This window comes from Macaca mulatta, chromosome 4 (genome assembly GCF_049350105.2).
Source record: "Macaca mulatta isolate MMU2019108-1 chromosome 4, T2T-MMU8v2.0, whole genome shotgun sequence".
Classification (NCBI taxonomy): domain Eukaryota; kingdom Metazoa; phylum Chordata; class Mammalia; order Primates; family Cercopithecidae; genus Macaca; species Macaca mulatta.
Genome location: NC_133409.1, coordinates 27,503,775 through 27,521,241, shown reverse-complemented (window position 1 = coordinate 27,521,241; position 17,467 = coordinate 27,503,775). Strand labels below are relative to the sequence as shown.

Here is a 17,467-nt window from a genome sequence, read left to right as displayed (position 1 = left end):
GTCCACTTAAGTGCTTTGCTCTTTCTTCCCCTCCAAAAATATGAATTTATAAGAAACTACACTAATACCAACTATAATAGTTTTACTGTTAGTTTATCTCTGTAAGCATACCAAGAGAGAAAAAATTGCACCCAAACTGTACCATTTACTCTTGCAAAGACTTCAGGCACAGAGGCATAGAATTAATGTCACACAAAGCCTAAATGTAACTTCTCTCTATGGGTTACCCAACTCCAGTGAGGGAATTCCCCTTTTCTCTCACCCCTGGGGCTTATATATACAGATTATAAATCTATAATAGGGGAAGGGGTGAGATGGGAGGGGTTGTAGGGGCTCCCTTGTCCCCCTTCCACTTCCCCTGGTTCCCTATCCCTGGGGCTGTTTGTTAAAAATGAGTAATACAAGGACTTGAGAAACAAAAACAAACAAAGAAACAAAAAAAATCCACTACTCTCTAAAGCAATATTTCTTATCTTGTTATCTATGGAAAGGAGATTGGTCAAGACCCTGAAACTATCCTCTTATAGTCTGATAAATATTTTGTATGTGTACCCTTATTTTGTATTATCTTTAAACATTCAAATATATGTCACTTTGTGAATCTGATTCTTCATTTTGTTGTTCTGCTAAATTTTGCCAAAGATAGCTTGTTTTGCCAAGTGCTTTTCAAATATTTTTGTGAACTTATGTTTCTCTAAACTTTATCAGTATGACTTCTTTGTGGCCTAAGTTTCAAGCATGTACCACCATAGAGAATTTGAGTTTGCTAAAATGCCAGGAACCTGTGTGTACTACTAGCCCAGGACCACTTTTACATAAATTTGTGGCATGGGTATTTTTCCAGGCATACAGGCCATGTGACCCCAAACCAGAAGGAAGGCATACTGAGAATTCTCAAAGAATTTTTTTTTCCCATGTACTCATGGCCAAGGCCAAAAAAAGGCAAGCATTCTTATGCTCTCCCTTCTCCTGAATAAGAGAATTCACCCCTGGAATCTGTTCCTTTTAGAATTCCTGGATTTGCCTCTGAGTCTTGCTCCAGTCTCTCACCTTGCACAGGAGCCCAAGTATTCTTGTTTGTGATTATCAGCCCATCAAAATATGAAACTTTAAATCACCAAGGATGAGTAGATGCTTTTAGTGCAAATGCTGACTTTAGCACTGACCTAGAAAGAGATTCACAATTTCTTATTGCTACAGGTCTTGGTGAAGTTCCCTCACTTTCCTTATAATTATACATTTAAAAAATATTTTATCTATGGATAAAGAAAATGTGGTGCATATACACTATGGAATACTATGCAGTTATTTAAAAAGAACAAAATCATGTCCTTTGCAGCAATGTAGATATGGCTGGAAGCCATAATCCCAAGGAAATTAACACAGGAACAGAACACCAAATATTGCATGATCTCACTTGTAACTGGAAGCTAAACATTGAGCCCACATGGACCTAAAGATTGGGACAATAGACACTGTGAACTGCTAGACAGGGGAGGGAAGGAGAAGTCCATGGGGTGAAAAACTACCCATTGGGTACTACGCTCACTACAGTCTGGGTGATGAGATCTACACACCAAACCTCAACACCACACAATGTACTCACAATACTCTTGTAACAAAGCTGCACATATACCCCCTGTATCTAAAATAAAAGTTGAAATTGAATATAAATATACATATGTAAATATTTTATCCAGCAATTTAGTTGTTCTTTCACTCCAGGATCCAGGTGGAAGAAGCATCACTCACCTGTGATTTCTACTTCTCGAGATAGAGAGTAAAAGCAAGAGAGCTGGTGAAACTACACAATAGAAAGCTTCTGTTCAGACTGGTGTACTGTCACTTCTGCTCACATTTAACTGGTCAAAAGAAGTCATGTGGCTGAGCCTGGCCTAAATGGTGTGGGAAAGTATGCTCCTCTTAAGGCAAGTACTGTATGCACACGGCAGTGGATGTAGATTAATTGTCTTACAGGGAAGGGAAGAATGAGCAATTGGGTCTGCCACAAAGAAAGATCAGAGGTGGAAGAGTAAATCGAGAGAATAAGATGATGTGTCCACCTCAGGCATGTCATGATTAAAGTGTCTGTGAGACATTCAAACAGAGATGCTGACAAAGCAATTGGATATACATATACACCTATACATATATACAAATATATAGGTAAGAAGTTTAAGAGAAAACTATGAAAGGGAGATATATATTTTAGAATTATTAACATTAAAAATGGTAGTTTAAATCTTAAGGAAGTCAATGAATATTTCAGGGACAAGAGGGTAGACTTGCCCTCTTGGACAATTTGGACATTGACAAGTGCATTCTTCTAATTTTCCTTTAAACACATAGCTGTCTTGGTCTTTCATTTTCTAATTTTAAATGTCAAGGAATATTTTTCTACTATAAGAAAAATAACAGTCTCATTGTGATGAGTGATAACCGAGGCTTGGATTCAGTGTTCGAAGGATACCAAAGGGAGTGGTAGGTGAAGGGACAGAGCATGTGTTGTTCAAAAGAGCAGCTGGTACACAGCTCAAGCTAACTATGAACAGGTGGAAGTGCCAGCCAAGATGGTCCAAAGAGTCCAGGTTTTCAAAAAAGCTGAAAACAGATTTCATATATAATCTCTAAATTGTTAAATATTAAGTCCATTTATTTCCAAGTATTGCAAGAACCAAAAAAAATAATAATTACTATTATAATACACTATCTGTAGACTAGATTTGGTCTGTATAGTCACCAATTTCCAACATCTGATATAAAATGAGAAGAGGGAAAAGAGAGAAACTTAAGAACATTTATGGAATGAGCAATGAAAGAGAAGTTCACTAAGGAGAATGGGAGCCACAGATCCCAAGAATATTCTTGACTATTTCAAGAATAAACTAATCTGGTTATTTCAAGTATTGACGTTTTCCTGTTTTTTAAACATGTGCAAAATAAAATGCATTTTATATTATTTGAATTAAAAGTTTAGTCCTCTGAGGTACTGGTGTGTTCACTATAATTTTAAATAGGTTAGGACATTGTTGGGAAAAAGGATTGTGGGGTGCCTGCATAAACTGGCCCTAAAAATACGGGAAGGTAAGTTGTGGAAAGCCACAAGAGGCCTCTAAGGAGGGAAGCCTCCTAATTGCCATCATGTTCCCATGCTCAGAGTGAGACCCGCTCTCTTACCTGTAAACACTGTGTTCAAGAAAAAAAGACACTCCTTTAAAACATTAAAATGTGGACAGATGTACAGACGCCTAGCTAAGCCCACTCTCACTAACTACTCTCCAATAAGTTAGATACACTGTTTGAACACAAAGAAAATTTATTTAAACCACTATTGCTGTAGATTACACCTATGATATACTGCCTCCCTTTCACTGTTTCACTCTGAACATCTGCATCTTAGATTTAAGTGATAGTACTCAAAAAATAGTGTGGAAACCAGACCTTGGGGCCTTTTGCAGCCTCCATTTTACAACTGGCCCTCTGGCTCCCATTTTTAAGAACTCTTAACCTGTCTCTTCTCATTCCTTTGTCACCACCAGATTTTGGGTACCCTATGGGTAGTGTTGAAGCTGGTCCCCAACATTTTGTCACCCAACGTGGGCCCTGAAAGAATCCGGTGAAGAAACGCTCAAGCATGTGAAATGGAGGACTGACGGACAAAGGACTCCCAAGGACAAAAAAGTTTTAAGTTCTGCAGGTAAACAGGGTGCTCAGAGAAAGCTAGGGACACAAACGGGACAAACTGAAAGTAAGTATGCCATGTATTTGAGCTTGCTATGGCAGCTCTTGAACTGTGGTGGGGTAAAAGTTGATAAGGAAAATCTTATGGATTTGTTTTATGCTGTGGAACAATTTTGTGCTTGGTTCCCAAAAGTCTATGCTTATTTGCATAAACAAAGAAATGAACTGAAACTAGAACTTATCACAAAAGTTTGGAAAATTTGCAGCCTGCCTATGCAGTAGAGGAGAAAAATCCATTTTCTGAGGAAGAATTCAAGGCTGCAGAAGAGCTGAATGTTAATAGCCAAGACAATGCCTTCAGGGCATTTCAGAGACCTTCATGTTAGCCCCTCCCATCATCAGGCCTGGAGGCCTAGGAGGGGAAAATGGTTTCATGGGCCAGTCTCAGGGCCCCACTGCTCTATGCAGCCTCAGGACATGGCACCCTGCATCCCAGGTATTCCAGCTCCAGCCAGGGCTAAAAGGGGCCAAAGTAATGCTCAAGCCATTGTTTCAAACAGCGTTTAAGCCCCAAGCCTTGATGGCTTCCATGTGGTGTTGGCCTGAGGGTGCACAGAAGGCAAGAGTTGAGGTTTGGAAGCCACTTCATAGATATCAGAGGATGTATGGAAACACTTGGATGTCCAGACAGAAGTCTGCTGCAGTGGCAGAGCCATCATGGAGAACCTCTTCTAGAGCCTGTAGCCACTTTGTTTTGGCCAATTTCTCCCTTTTGGAATGAGAGCATTTACGCAATGCCTGTACCCCCACTGCATCTTGGAAGTAACTAACTTGATTTTGACATTACAGACTCAGGCAGAAAGGACTTGCCTTGTCTCAAATGAGACTTTGGAGCTGGACTTTTAAGTTAATATTAGAATGAGCTAAGACTTTAGGGGACCGTTGGGAAGGCATGATTGTGTTTTGGAATGTGAGAAGGACATGAGATGTGGGAGACGCCAGGGGCAGAATGATATGGTTTGACTTTTGGTCCCCACCCAAATCTCATGTCAAATTGTAATCTCCACGTGTTGGGAAAGGGTCCTGGTGCGGGGGCGGGGGGGTGATTGAATCATGGGGGCAGACTTCCCCTTGCTGTTCTTGTGGTAGTGAATGAGTTCTTAAAAGATCTGGTTGCGTAAAAGTATGTAGTGCTTCCCCCTTTGCTCTCTCTCTCCTGCTCTACTATGTGAAGACTGTGCCTGCTTCCCCTTCACTTTTGGCCATGACTATAAGTTTCCTGAGTCTTCCCCAGCCACGCCTCCTGTGTAGCTTGTAGAACTGTGAGTCAATTAAGCCCCTTTTCTCCATGAATTACCTAGTCTCAGGTATGGCTTTATAGCACTGTGAGAACAAACTAATACAACATATAACTCATGACAAAATACATTTCTCCATATCTAAGAAAATGCAATGCCTACTTGTTTTCTATGAATTGGTCATATCTAGGATTCTATGCTTGTGAGTAGGGGTAAGTTATTAATCCTCTGGAGAAGCCAGAAAAATGCTAGAGACAATCCTAGACAGCATTTTTTTTGTGTAAACTCCTAGCTGCACAGCATAAAAGTTTATATTTAGCATTATTGGAAATGACTCAAAGGAAACTTTTTTGTGTGCTAACTGTGTAAATGTAATGCAAACAAAAATTTATCTATAGAAAAGTATTAGAATGTAGAGGCAATCTTCTTTTCCCTTTCTCAGTGTTACAATTCCATTTTATTAATATCTAGTGAGCATTTAGTATATACTGGATACTTAATATAAAAAAAGAATGTGATATAATCTCTGCCACTTAGAAATTCAAACCCTATTGAGGACTTTTTTCCCACTATTCCTTATATCTCACTGGTAGCCAATGACATCAACGCTGAATAGATTAAAGATGCTGATTTTATGATGAATAGTTTCATAGAAATAGCATTGAAGCCATAGATTTCTCTGGGCAGTATGGCCATTTTAATAATATTGATTCTTCCAATACATGAGGATGTAATATTTTTCCATTTGTCTGTCTCATTTATAATTTCTTTCAGCAGTGTTTCATAGTTTTCCTTGTAGATATCATTCACCTCCTTTGTTTAGATGTATTCTTAGGTATTTTATGTGGCTATTGTAAATAGAATTGCATTCTTGAGTTGGCTCTCCATTTAAAAGTTATTGCTACTGATTTTTGTACGTAAATTTTGTATCCTAAAACTTTACTGAAGTCACTTTTCAGTTCTAGGAGGCTTTTGGTGAAGTCTTTAGGGTTTTCTAAGTATAGAATTAGATCATCAGCAAAACAAGATGAAATTTGGCTGCTTCTTTTCCTATTTGGATGCCTTTTATTTCATTCTCTTCCCTCATATCTCTGGCTAGGACTTCCAGTACTATGTTGAATAGGAGTAGTGAGAGTGGGCATCTTTGTCTTGTTCCAGTTTTTAAGGAAAATGCTTCAAGATTTTGTCCATTCAGTATGATGTTGGCTGTGGTTTCTCATAAATGGCTCTTAATATTTTGATATATGTTTCTTTGATGACTAGTCTGTTGAGTGTTCTTTTAATGAAGGGATTTTGGATTTTATCAAAAGATTTTTTCTGTGTCTATTGAGACAATCATATGGTTTTTGTTTTTAATTCTGTATATGTGGCAAATCATATTTACTAATTTGCATATGTTCAGCCAACCCTGACTACTAGGAATAAAACCTACTTCATGTGGTGAATTAACTTTGACATGGTGCTGGGTTTGGTTTACTAGTGTTTTAATAGGAATCTTTCTGCCTATATTCATTAGGGATGTTGACATGAAGTTTGCTTTTTTTGTTTGTTTGTTTCTTTGACAGATTTCAATATCAGAGTGATGCTGGCTTTGTACAATGTGTTAGAGAAGAGTCCCTATTCCTCAATGTTCTGGAATAGTTTCGGTAGGATTGGTACCAACTCTTCTTTGTATGTCTGGTAGAATTAAGCTGTGAATCCATCTGATCCAGGGTTCTTTTTAGTTGGTAGGTTTTTAAATTACTGATTCAGTTTTAGAATTTGATATTGGTCAGTTCAGGCTTTCAATTTCTTCCTCATTCAGTCTTGGAAGATTGTGTGTTTCCAGGCATTTATTCATTTCCTCTAGATTTTCTAGTTTGTATACATAGAGGTGTTTATAATAGTCTCTGAGGATCTTTTGTATTTCCATAGGATCAGTTCGAATGTTGCCTTTGGCATTTCGGATTGAGCTTATCTGAATCTTCTCTCACTTCTCTGTTAATCTAGCTAGTGGTCATCAATCGTGTTTCTTCATTCAAAGAACTCACTTTACATTTTATTGATCCCTTGTATGGATTTTTGCCTCTTGGTTTCATTCAGTTCTCCTCTGATTTTAGTTATTTCTCTTCTTCTACTGGCTTTGGAGTTAGTTCATTCTTGTTTTTCTAGTTTCTCTAGATATGATGTTAGCTCATTACTTTGAAATCCTTCTAAAGTCTTGATGTAGGGATTTAATGCTATAAACTTTCCTCTTAACATTGGTTTTGCTGCATCCCAGAGATTTTGGTATGTTGTGTCTGTTTTATTTCAAAAAAATGTTTTATTCCTGCCTTAATTTTGTTGTTTACCCAAAAGTCATTTGATATGGTTTGGCTGCGTCTGCACCCAAATCTCATCTTGAATTGTAACTCCCACAATTCCCACGTGTCATGGGAGGAAGCTGGTGAGTGGTGATTGAATTACGGGGGCGGGTCTTTTCTGCACTGTCCTCCTGATAGTGAAGGAGTCTCATGAAATCTGATGGTTTTAAAAATGGGACTTTCTCTGTGCATGCTCTCTTCCCTTGTCCACCACCATATGAAGTGTGGTGTAAACCTTCCACCATGATTGTGAGGCCTCCCCAGCCATGTGAACTGTAAGTCCAATACACCTTTCTTTTGTAAATTGCCTAGTCTCAGTTATGTCTTTATCAGCAGCATAAAAACGGACTAATACAGCATTCAAGAGCAAGTCAGTTCATTTCCATGTAATTGGGTGGTTTTGAGAGAATTTCTTTGTAGTGATTTGTATTTTTTATTCCACTGTGGCCCAAAAGTATAGTTGGTATTACTTTTATTTTTTAAATTTATTAATATTTGCTTTATGGCTGAGCATGGGGTCAATCCGAGAGTATGTTTCACTTGCAGATAAGAAGAATGTATATGCTGTGGTTGATGGGTAAAGTGTCCTGTAGATGTCTATTATGTCCAGTTAGTCAAGTGTTGAATTTAAGCCCAGACTTTATTGTTAGTTTTCTTCCTCAATCTGTCTAATGCCATCAGTGGAATGGTAAAGTCCCCCACTATAATCGTGTGGCTAAGTCTTTTCATAGGTCTAGAAGTACTTATTTTATGAATCTGGGTGCTCCATTGTTGAGTATGTATATATTTAGCATAGTTAAGTCTTCTTGTTCAATTAAACCTTTTATCATTATGTAGTGCCCTTGACTATTTTTATTGTTTATGTTTTAAAGTCTATTTTGTCTAAGAATAATGACCCCAATCTCTTTTAGTTTTCCACTTGCATGATAGATCTTTCTTCAACCCTTTGAGACTATTGGTGGTGTTACTTGTGGGCTGAGTCTCTTGAAGACAGCAGATGAATGGGTCATGCTTTTCTATCCAACTTGCTGCTCTTTGCCTTCTAAGTAGGGTGTGAATACCATTTACATTCATGGCTAATATAGTAATGTGAAGTTTTGATTCTATCATAAAGTTGTTAGCTGGTTGCTTTGTTGTTGCTATTTTGTAGTTGTTGTATAGATTCTGCGTGATATATACTTAAGTGTGATTTTATGGTAGTAGGTATTGTTTTTTGTTTCCATGTTTAAACTTCCTGAATAATCTTTTGTAAGGCTGGTCAAGAGGTAACAAATTCCCCTAGTTTCTTGTCTGAACACGATTTTATTTATCCTTCATTTATGATGCTTAGTTTGGCAGGATATAAAATTCTTGATTGGAATTTCTTTTCTTTGAGAATGCTGAAAATAGGCTCTCAATCTCTTCAGGCTTGAAAGGTTTCTGCTGAGAGATCTGCTTTTAGCCTGATGGGGTTTCCTTTGCATGTAATCTAATCTTTTTCTCTAGCTATATTTCAGGTTTTTTCTTTAGCATTGACCTTAGGCAGTCTGGTGACTATATGCTTTAATAACATTCATTTTGTATAGTATCTGGCAAGTATTCTCTGAATTTCTTGCATCTGGATATAAGAAATTTCTAGCAAGATTAGGAAAATTTTCTTGACTTATTCCCTCAAATATATTTTTCAGGTTTACTTTGTATTCTTATCTTTCAGGAATGCCAATTTGGTCACTTTACATAATCTCATATTTCTTGGAGACTTTCCTCATTTTTTGAATTTTTAAAAATTTTTGTCTGACTGATTAGTTTTAAAGAATAGTTTTCAAGCTCTAAAATCCTCTCTTCTCTTTGGTTTAGTCTACTGATAAAACTTTCAATCGTATTTTAGAATTTCTTAAGCCATTTTTTAATTCCAGTAGCTCTGATTGATTTCTTTTTAGAAGATTTATCTTTTCCTTAGTTTCCTGGATTACTTTAGAAGTTTATTTATGTTGATTTTAAATCTTGTGTTGGATTTCATCAAGCTTCCTTGACATCTATGCTTTGAATTATTTAACTGTCATTTCTGAGTTTCCATTTTGGTTAGGGACTATTCCTGTAAAGAATGATCCTTTGGTGGTGTTGCAACATTTAGTTTTTCATGGTGCCAGACTTTTTATACTAGTTCCTTCAAATCTGGAAAGAAATGCGTTGCTGGGTAGGGTCTTTGGGCTTTACTACTATAGCCCTTTGCACTTCTGTCAGCAGATTTTATATTGTTCCATGTGGTTTGACCTACAGGCCAGTAGACAACACTTGCAGGTAAGAGCCACTGTAGCACAAGTAGGTAGTTGTGTACCTGATCTTTCTTTACCATGAGGGGCTTTCTGTTGTCTCAGGTGAAGGACTGGACGGTGAGGTACCTGGTGCCCCGAGCTTTCCATGGGGGTTGAGGGACACAGCTGGGTTGAGCTGGAGTCCCAAGCTTGCCTATGAATACAGAGATGGCAAGTAAACACCAGCTCTGACAAGGGTGGCTAGGAGGATCTTCTGGGGATATGTGCTTGAGTCTCCATGTGGGGGAGAGGCTACAGCAGCTCCCCATCCTAGACAGGCAAGGACTTGACCTGTTTCCCTGTGAAACTTCTGTTGCAGAGCTTGTGATCCTAGCTCAGATGCAAACTGCAATCTGTCTCTGGACCACAATATGGTTGAAAGCCATGGGAAACACCTGTCTCACCACTCTCTGTGGAAGTGGTTTCAGGGTATAATCTTGTCACCCAACCTGATACATATAGCTTCATTGCTCTCCTGTTCTCCAATGTGACAGTACTTCTGCTTCTTGTAAAGGGGTGGTTCCACCTTTGGACTCATGCAAGTGGTAGTTGGTTGTGGTGGTATCGGCTGATTTGGTCAGCTTGACCTCAGACACTGGGGGAGTCGGCCAGATGCCAGCTGAGTTGGAATGGGGTAGGTAGTTCCCCAGTTCCCAGGCCCCAGATGGCCCACTAGATAGCATATATGACTCCTGAAGGGCCTGGACTAGGGTAGGGCTAGCCCAGAAGTCAAGTGCTGGCTTTGATGGGGAGAGATGGCCTGGTCCCCAGATCACCAACCAACTCTCAGACAGAGGCAGATGGAACACTTAAGTGGTGGAGGATCTGAAGGGATATTACAGGCCTGTGGGGGTTGGGTTTTCAGAAGGGCTCTGGAGTACAGGTGAAATGTTCAGGTGGGGGCAGGGCAGCTGTGCTGTGGGCCTTCCACTGAGGAAGGCAGGACCCCTCAGCTGGAGCAATAAAGACTGTAGGGCATGTGATACACTTGCACTTCCTTCCCACCCAAGAGGGTGGACTTTGCTGTTGGTGGCATGCAAAGGTGCTAAACCTTGTCTATTACCTCTGGGAGTTTTGGCTCAGAAAAATGAGGAGCTGTCACCAACCACAATGTTTGGATTGGGCGCAGGGCCACTGTGCTGGGAGCCCAAGCTGTAGATCCCTGCCTGGCAAGAAATAGCAAGGCAGTCTGACCACTCCTTAGCACTGTGGCTGCATCCTCTAGCAGGGCTATAACTGTTGACACCAAGGGATCCAAGGCCTGTGGGTCTTCACATGGGCTTAAACAGTACCTGTGCAGACTCCAGGTGACCCTCTCTATTGGCCTGGAGGAGTGAAGGTGTCAGGGAGGTTCTCCCACGCCCAGGATTGCAAGGTTCATGGAGGAAGTGTGGATCCCCTGGGGACACTCACTCACTTATCACTTCTCCACATTAGGGGGCTTCCCATGGCTCCACACCAGTTCTGAATAGGAAGCTGCCTGGCTTCACTTCTGTTTGTTCTTTGGGGTCCCTGTCGCTTCTTTGGTTAATCCAGAAATGATCCCTTTGATGGCCCACTTTAACAGCAAGTGTTTATTCTCCACCCTGTTTCTCTGTGTGTGAGTGAATTAACCCAAGCACACTAGCTGCTTCTAAGTCAGCCATCTTCAAGACTTTTTTTTCTTTTTTTTTTTTTTTTTGAGATGGAGTCTCACTCTTTTGCCCAGGCTGGAGGGCAGTGGCATGATCTTGGCTCACTGCAAGCTCCACCTCCCGGGTTCCCACCATTCTCTTGCCTCAGCTTCCTGAATGGCTGGGACTACAGGCACCCACCACCATGCCCGACTAATTTTTTGTATTTTTAGTAGAGACGGGGTTTCACTGTGTTAGCCAGGATGGTCTCGATCTCCTGACCTCATGCTCCGCCCACCTCGGCCTCCCAAAGTGCTGGGATTACAGGCATGAGCCACTGTGCCCTGCCAGATTTTCTTAAAGGAAATTTTTTTCCCCATTATTTTTCAACACCTGTTCAGGAACCACAAAATTAGTAAAACTTGCTGATCATCTTCCAGTATTTCCTAAGGGAGTATTTTTGGCATTTTGTTGAGATAATTCTCTTTAGTATAAAACTGTCTCATATTTTAAACTCTTGCCCCATAGAACTCTTCAGTTATTGTGACAAGAAAAACAGCCCTACATACTTCTGAACAACTGCCAGGAAGAGGTTTCATATTGTACCATTGGCCTAATGCCTGTTTTTTAAGAAGAGGGTAAACAGAAGTCCAGAAAAGTCAGATGGCTCAATTGAGGTCTCAGAGCTAGCAACTTCCAAACTAGCAAGCAGATTTTTCTTACTATTCCAAAGATACAATGAAAGATTTTGAATGCCATAGCACTCCTTTCAAGTTTTCTGAATTTTTGGTGTTTGGTTTTAATTAAATTAATCAAGCACATTCTCAAACAAGAAAGTTCAAGGTCTGTGTGGAATTAACTTGGTCACACATAAAGTTAGATTTAGTAATTGATTTTAAATTACTAATAGGTTTTTCAAAATTTTCATTTTATATTAACATGGGCATATATGCCTCATGACTCTTAAGGACAACTTAATAAAATAGTCAAATATTTAAAGCAAGCAATAAAGTAAGCAGAGAGGATGGGAAAAGATCCCATTTCTTTCCAGAAGAGCACAGTAGATAAATGACTACAAGAACAGGATTAGTGGGAACAACGTGCTCCCTGGCTGTGGTCCAGAATTCAATATAACTAGAGTGAAGGTACAGAGAAGAAGACCAAGGTTAAGCTGGCAAAGACTGGACTAGCTAGACCACCCCTCATGTAAAGATAATTAAAGAAATGTCAGGCCTAGGGATTTTGCATACTACCAAAGCAGAAAATATTTTAGAAAACTCCTTGGAGTTTACAGGGTCATGCTAGAAGACAAAATAGACTCTCAGACAAAAGGTACTACTTATGAGGCACTACCTACATCAAAGTTATAGAACAATAAACATTTATATGTTGAAAAGTACAGCTTCAAATATGCATAATAAAATCTGTTAGAAATATGAAGAACTTGAGGAAAATCACACAATTTTTCATAGAAGGTTTCAACACATCATACATGTTTGGGCTGTTATAACAAAATATCATAAACTGTGTATCTTATAAACAACAGAAATTTAATTCTCACATTTCTGGAGGCTGAGAAGTCTAAGATCAAGGTGTCGGCAGATTTAGTGTCTGGTGAGGACTCACTTTCTGGTTCACAGATGGTGTCTTCTAGCTGTGTCCTCACACGGTGAAAGGGACGAAGGAGCTCTCTAGAGCCAATTTATAAGAGCACTGATCTCATTCAACTCCCAAAGGTCCTAACTCCTAACATGGTAACTTTGGGGATTATGTTTCAACATGTAGATTTGCAGCGGGGACACGATTATTCAGACCATAGCATCATGCTTTGACAGCTGAAAGGGATTTCTTTTTAAAAACTCGGAAAATATTGGAAAGTCTAAAATTAACCTAATTAATGAAGTTGAGTTTAGAGAGACAATAGATAACTTGTAATAGAAAATATATCCTTTTCAATAATTCATGAAAGAGAAATTGATATCTGCTGGGACACAAAACCTTATGCCAGAGTAGAAGTAATGAAAGTCATATCTTCTGACTAAAATGTAATAAAACTGTAATTTAATGACAATGGCTTAAACAAAAAGGACTGCCTTTGTGGAAAATGGCAAACATGTCTTAAATAATTATTGGGTTAAAAGGAAACCAAAGTTTCCAGTAAAGAATACTGAGAAAAATTAAAAAAAAAACTCTTTCTGTTAAAATATATATACGATATAATAAAGCTATATGGGGGCAAACTCATAACCTCTTATGCTTAAATTACTTTACAGAGAAATATAAAAAGAACAAGTGCTTCAACAAAATAAAACATAAAATGTTAGCGTTATAGAAATAATAAGTCAAACTAGCAACTGAGAGGAAAACGTAGTTTGATCACTAAAAGCAAAAACTGGTTCTTTGGGGAAAATTTTTCTTTGAAAGAGTATCTCTTAAGTCCATTGCTCTGGTCTAGGAATTAGTAGAAAAGGAATATAAATATATATCTGGAAACGTTACTGAGGCTATCTTTGGTCCCATATTCTCCCCTAAGTACTCAATGTTATCACTGATTTAGAGCCCGAAGTAACCATAGGTCATAGATCCAAAAGGCACACATTCCCTAACAAGCTCATAACTTCCCTATAACCTGAATTCTACTTGCTTTTCGTCTGCTCAGTTTTTGTCCCATGAACACTACCCACGAACAACCAGAGATTCTCTCAATATGTTTATAATCAATTTTTCTTAAGCCGTAACTCCTCCTTCTGTGTTTAGCATGGATAGATGTATTTCTCTCTCTAAAACAGGTATCCTTCAAACTGACATGTTCTCATACCTCTCCCTCACTGCTCTGGTGGCCCTCTGCTGCCCTCTCTTGGTTCAAGGCTACCCTCCCAAGCACTGAGATGTGTGACTTAAGCCTCTGAATAAAACCTCCAAGTGTTTTTGAAATACCTGCATAACTAATCCACAGTTGGTGAGTCTTAGCTTTTAGTAATATAGTGGAATTACAAAGGGTTTTCAGTACTCATAATTCTAGCATATAACTAAAGAAAATTTGCTGACTGTAAAAACAACATATTTATTTGTTTTTACCAAGTAGCTTCAGAAATTCAGCTCAAATCTTTCTAGACTAACCTTAGTTGTCTAGAAAAAAACAAGGTACAGAAATAATGAATATTCCCAATAATTCAGAGATTCTTGATATTTTTGAGTCATAAACGACTATGAAATCAGATGAAAACTATAACTCAGAGGAGTGTGTATTAAAAGGCTATGCACCAGGACAATGAAGTGTGCTTCCACAATCTATTTTCAAGGAAGAACTTGTTGCACCAGTATTGAGGAGTCCTATCTGCAGACATCTTTCAGTTGTTCACTTCTTCAGGAAGACTCGGTTTGCCCAAGGCCACGTGTCCCTTATAGAGGCCTACGTTAATGACTAATTTTTACAGTAGGTAGCTAGCAAGGTCTGAGCAGGGGCGGAGAGGGCTCCCTCAACTCCAACAGGAATGTCAAGTGACCATCAGGTGATAGTCAGGCAGTTGTCACACTGCCTCTCTAAAATAATAATAGATGCTTCCCAGAAAGATCTCAGGAATTTGGCGAGTGAGCTCAAGCATGCACATTAAGAGGCAAAATGGGGGAGTTTAACTGGTATATGACCTTCCAGAAGCATTCCACTGGTAAAGAGAAGAATGCCCAAGTGAGCATGCGTACAACTCCAGTAACACACCGTGCATGAGGACAGGCAGCCCCAAGTGCAGAATAAAGAGAGAAGGGATGAAAGACCGTGGAAGTATGTCAAGATATAAAACCCCAAGTCAAAAGGTCAAACCCCACACTTGTCCTTCAAGTGGCCTGCTTGGGCCTCTTCCTAGTGTACTTTTCTTTCTGCTTTAAAGCTTTTTAATAAACTCACTCCTGCTCTAAAACTTGTCTCAGTCTTTTCTTCTCCCTTATGCCCCTCAGATTTTTTCTTCTGAGGAGGCAAGAATTGAGGTTGCTGCAGACCAGTACAGATTCACTGCTGCTATCACTGATGGGTGATCTTAGCCCCGTTCCGGCAACTCTAAAGGGTTATTCTAGTTCTAGAGCTTCCCCATGGATTCAGCTGAGGCTAAAGCTGGGCTGTATCACAGCACAACTTCTTCCTCTGCCTACTTGTATTAGGCCATTTTTGCTAGCTATAAAGAAATAGCTGAGACTGAGGAATTTATAAAGAAAAGAGCTTGAATTGGCTTATGGTTCTGCAGGCTGTACATGAAGCATAATGCTGCCATCTTCTGGTGAGGGCCTCAGGAAGCTTACAATTATGGTGGAAGACAAAGGGGAGCCAATATATCACATGATGAGAATGGAAGCAAGAAAGAGAGAAAGGAGAGGTCCCAGATTCAAAACAACCAGATCTCTGTGTGAACTAACTGAGAGGAAACTCACTCATCACCAAGAGGCTGGTTCTAAACCACTCATGAGAGACGTTTCTCCGTGATCTAATCATCTCCCGCCAGTCCCCACCTCCAACATTGGGAATCATTTCAACATAAGATTTGGAAGAGGTAAACATCCAAAGCATAATACTGCTACTGTTTTCTTTCCCTCCCTGCCAGTGGTATTGATCTCTTTCGTAAGGGCACACCTTAATAAACATCCTCATGCTAAACTTCATCGCAGAGTCTCCTTCCTGAAGAACCCAACATGTGACAATTACAAAAATAACTCTGTAAAGCAGCATTTTTTCTTTCTCCTGGAAATTATTCTAACGCTACAAGAAGATGCTTTTATAAGTTTGAAAACCATTTCTGGAGGACTTAGACACAATTTGAATGACTCTATAATTTAGCATTTTCCCTTTTTCTTGGAAATTATTCAAAAGCTACAAGAAGAAGTTTTCATAAGTTTGCAAACTATTTTTGAAGAACCTGGATGCATATTTAACTCCCAGACTCCATTTTATATCAAACACTATCAAAAGCGGACGACATTTTTTTGTATACACAAAAAGGGCAGTGAAAACAAGAATCCCTGGTGATAAATCTCAAGAGCAGGGACCCACTGAAAAATAGATCTCAAAAAGCACCAGCAAAACATACTTCCTGAAAGTGTGGGTATACTGTGAAGCCAAAAAGTAATATTCCTTTTTTGTGGCCCTTAGTACAAAGACTGAATGGCTTGAGTTGGCATGTCTTTCCTCTTATATTTTTATAGCTTGGGGCTATAAACATAACTATACAGAAAAACCATATTTACAGGAAGTAACATGACTCTGTAACAGGAAAGGAGAAAGCTTTTGCTCTATGAAAATTAGTTAGCCAGAAACTTTATCTTTGCTTCATATCCCAAAAGAAACCTCTTACAAATAGCCAGTCCAGGAAAGCCTAACTCATTCAATGATGAGTAGTATTTTAAAAGGAGAGAATCCATTTTTAAATTACTATTTTGGCCAGGTTCATGCCTATAATCACAGTACTTTGGGAGGCTAAGGCAGGTGAATCACTTGAGGTCAGTAGTTCAAGACCAGCCTGGCCAGCATGGCAAAACCCCGTTTCTATTAAAAATATGAAAATTAGCTGGGTGTGGTGGCAGGTGCCTGTGATCCCAATTACTCAGGAGGCTGAGGCAGGAGAATAAAGTGAACCTGGGAGGCAGAGGTTGAAGTGAGCCAAGACTGCACCACTGCACTACAGCCTGGGCAACAGAGTGAGACTTGTCTCAAAAATAATAATACTAATAAATAAAATACTATTTTTAAAAGTGTCTTCCTTTACCCCCTTCTTTTGAAAAATCAATTAATTCCTTCTACTGTCCTTTGAGGCAGCTAACATAAGTAGAAACTATAGGACAAAGAAAATATTGGGGCTGTTGAGGTGGGCAGGGCCTAGAAGGCAACTTTCTGGGTCAGGAGTTTGATTACATACAGGAAGAAAAAGCAAATAAGTAAATAAAGTGAGAATAATGAGAACCAAGTTTCTCATTATTGGATAAAGGAGTTACAAATATGAAAAGTCAATGACCAGAATGATCCCTGTGGTATTAAGTTTCAATTACAGTTATCACTGGGAATGCACAATTTCTTAGACAGATAGTTATAGAAGTAGATACAAATGTTTGCTTATGTGAGTGGCAGACATTTTCTACCTCTGCCTGGTGGGAAAGCCTAGAAGCAATTAATCCCAGGAGCAGTGAGCAGACGTAGTGTTCGAATGCTGGTTTCTAAGTATCATTCTTCTCTAATGTAGAACAAGAGTTCCTTGAAG

General features: G+C 39.2%; 1 protein-coding gene across 8 annotated transcripts in view; it reads right to left on the bottom strand.

Moving 5' to 3' along the window:
- Window positions 1-17,467, bottom strand: part of PKIB (cAMP-dependent protein kinase inhibitor beta) — a 246,094-nt gene that overhangs the window by 213,401 nt on the left and 15,226 nt on the right. The gene's annotated exons all lie outside the window — the stretch shown is intronic.